Below are 3,937 nucleotides of genomic sequence, written 5' to 3'. Positions count from 1 at the left end.
AAATCTTTATTTCAATATTGTTTATGATATTTTTGTTTTGTTTAAACCATACGTATGTTTTTTTTACTTATTCCCACATTTAAAAAGGTTTCAATATGTACGTAAATAATATGTCTCTGTGTGTGTGTATGTATGTGTGCATGCAAACATGATATGGTGGTTGTTAGGTGCTGTCTAATTGATTCTGGCTCATAGCCGTATCACAGGACAGAATAGAATTGCCCCATAGAAGATTTTTAGCTATAATATTTTTTTCTCCCAAAGACACACTTGGTAAATCCAAACCACCACCCTTTCTGTTAGCAATCAAGCACTTAATTATTTTCACCACCAGAGCATATAATGATAAAACTCCTATATACTGCACATTTAAGAATTTCATTTTATTGCCTTACCTCATGGAGAACATAGTATAAGAATGGTTTCTTTCACAGATCATTACAAATCAAATGAAAACTTAGTTATAATTTTTTAGTAAATAAAACCATTGAACCAATGATATAGTCCCTCTTATCCAGCTGGATCTTTGGAATTAATGATGCAATTAGAAAGGTGTTCCAGAATATGCGGGAGCATTGAGAAACCAATAGTACTGTGATGTATGGGGTAAGTGAGCACAGCAAAAATGTCTGAGTCTTAGCACTAAGTAAATCCTTCTTATTCATAAAATGACAAGAAGTACAACTCTACTCTTCTTATTTTCATCTTCTCTCCACTTCAAATAGCAGCTGGATCCTGTTGTTAATGGTTGCATTCGAGTTGATTCCAACTCATGGAGACCCCATATGTGTCAAAGTAGAACTGTGCTTCATAAGGTTTTCAAGGTTGTGATCTTTTGGAAGTAGATCACAGGCCTGTGTTCTGAGGTGCTTCTGGGTAGATTCAAACTACCAACTTTTCAGCTAGTAATAGAACATTAACCATTTGTGCCAATCAGGTACTCTAGGGAAGGCCTACACACAACAAAATCATATTTCATTGGAGTCATTCACTTTGTCATTAGCTTTTTCATGGTTGAGAAAAATTGTTGGACCATGAGAATGTTCTGCCATGAGGCCAAGAGTGGAAGATGGAGGAAAAGTTAGTTGAATTTATTTTTTGTGTGTGTGTGTTCATCAAAATTATCAATCTATCTATCTGCCTTTTATGAGTGTCATGATCTTAAGGCAGTCAAATGATGATTGTACTTGGACAATCTTGATAAGGTAAGGCAGAGTGGTTTCCTCTAGGTGGTTCACAAAAATTATTCTGAAACATCAAAGAAACCTGAAATGTTGGCAGTCATCAAACATCACAAAGTGATTAAGAATAGGTACTTTGTAGTCAAACAGGTTTAGATTCTACTCCTACAGTTCTGTTATTTACAAGCTTAAAAAAGTCATTTAAATTTTTGAACTCCTGTAAGGGGAAACACATCTTAACTTATCTATTTCATTGATTTGATAATGTTAAGTAAGACAGAATATATAGCATAATTATCATTATACCTAGCCTGAAGTATATACTCAAAAAATTTTCTATATACTTGTAACATAAAATTATTTTCTATAAGCTGTAAAATGTCCTTGGTGGCTTCTGTTGAATCTAAGAAGAAGGATTTTTTTTTTTTTTTTTTTTTTTTTACAACATGCTCATATTTCCTTTGATTAGAATTCTTAAGTTACATTTTCGGGGAAAATGGTTCCCAATTTATGGAATTTGCTTTTGGATAAAATTCATCAAGACACAGAAGAGGAAATCAGCCTCATGGAGAACATAGTATAAGAATGGTTTCTTTCACAGATCATGAAAGAAAATGAAATTAATATACATGTCTGTGAGACTTTGTAAGAAGCTCCCCCATAGATATGTATTGTGACTCACACAATCATTAGTCTCATTCTGTGTGTCAAAGATAACAGTATCTCTTTTCCAGGTACCTCCTAAAATTCTCAAGTGGCACCATGTTGTATAGGGCTACGTGATTTATTTCACTGAATTTAGTTCAGTTTTACAATAACTTTTTTTTGGTTGTTTGTTTTGTTTTACAGGTAATGGGAATGGATTGTGACCAGCTTTTTCCAATATATCTCTTGTGAACAAGGCTATTTCCTTGTCCCTTTAGATTTAAAAAAATAATTATTAAGTGAGTGCACAAGTGGCTTACAAAGACATTTTTAAGGCTCATGTCAGCAAATCTATAAATATAGTCATTACTTTAGCATAATATAGTTGTTGTTGTTGTTTGCCGTCGAGTCGCCCCCGACTCATAGCGACCCCTCCTTGGGTTTCTGAGGCAGTATCACTAGGAAGTAGGATTGCCCAACCTTCCTTCCGAGGAGTGGCTTGTGGGTTTGAACCGCCAGCCTTCTGGTTAGCAGTCAAGTGCCTTAGGCACTATGCTACCAGAGCTCCTTAGCATAATATACACGGAACTTAAAATTCACTACTGATCAAAAAAGAATGGTCATTAAATGGAATGTTCCAATGTTCCAAAGTGATTTAGACTTTCTGTAGAAATGCTATATTATTCATTTTGATCATAAATCCATTACTATTGTCTCTTCTATTGCATTTGCTCACCTGAATTTTTTTTTTTTTCCTCCTTGACCTAGTTTTTGGAAATTAAGCTAATTTTGCTTCATATAATAGCATCAATGAAACCTCTAGGATCAGAGCTTCCCAGGCATTTTGTCATTGATTAAATCAATGACAGAGTTTAGTTACCACTGTGGGTCTTCGTAGACTGATATGATGGCAATTACTTGGAATATTTTTTGTCAGTAAACCCCAGTTGAGGGATTCAGAAGTTGAAATTATATCAATTTTACACTGCTTAAATCATATCATACACAGCTTTGCTTAGCTTTCACTTCTGTCTCAAAAAGGATACAAAATTACTGGATCATCTATTCTCAAAATAAATAATTAGTTAGCACTTGTGCTGGGCACTTTACTAGACTTCATGATTGCAAAGATGAATAAAACCATAATCCCTGTCTTGAAGTTACTCATGGCATCATGGGGAAGATTGCAAATTACAGTTAGACTGAAAGAATCATTGGGGGGAAAAAAACGGAAAAGATATTTTAATGTTTTTCAATAAAAAATATATTGTGAAATATAAGTATCTGAAGTGTCTACTTGAACCACAGCAGTGAAAAACTAAAAGGAGAAGACACACCCAAGGAAAAAAATAGAAAGAATATTTATTAAACTAAGACAGGTGTTTTGCAATAAACTATTTTATTTCAGACTTATGGCAACATTGGAAAACAGAACATTCTTTTATATAGGAGAAAAGTAGCTGTCTCAAGGTCACAAAGCTTGTGAACAATAAATTGATCATTTGAACTGAAGTCATAATATTACAATGGAAGGGAAAGAAATTAGGTTGCATCTTTCATTGTCATGTATGGGCACAGAAACCAAAACAAACTCATTGCCATCAAGTCAATTCCAAATCATAGGGACCCCAATTGGGTTTCTGAGGTGGTAAATCTTTATGAAACTAGATTGCCCTATCTTCCTTCCACTGAGTGGATGGTGGGTTTGAACAGTGAACCTTCTGGTTAGCAGTCAAATGCCTTAGACACTGCATCACCAGAGCTCGTAAGGGCACAGTGGAAGGGTAGAAATAAGACAATAAAATTTTCACACTAAAGGCTGAATAATTGCCCCATGCTCTGTATCATGTATCACTGAATTTTGACTTTCTACTTATTGCTGTTCACAAGATCATGAGTTTGTTGAAACAAAAGGTGTTGTCATGACCATCTTTGCATATTTCCCTTCTTAAACCCTTTCCAGTATATATCTGTTGAAAGCCAGGAAGCCAGACAGAGGAACAGTCAGCCAGGTGGGAGTGACACGAGAGGTCTCCAACAGCAGGACAAACTTGTCTGTCAGTTTGTCCTACTGTGGTAACATATACACGTGAGTTTTGAGGCTGAGCCTC

Source organism: Orycteropus afer, unplaced genomic scaffold (assembly GCF_000298275.1).
Source record: "Orycteropus afer afer isolate SDZICR_OR568_19922 unplaced genomic scaffold, OryAfe1.0 scaffold00098, whole genome shotgun sequence".
In the NCBI taxonomy this organism is placed as follows: domain Eukaryota; kingdom Metazoa; phylum Chordata; class Mammalia; order Tubulidentata; family Orycteropodidae; genus Orycteropus; species Orycteropus afer.
This window is presented reverse-complemented; position numbering follows the sequence as displayed.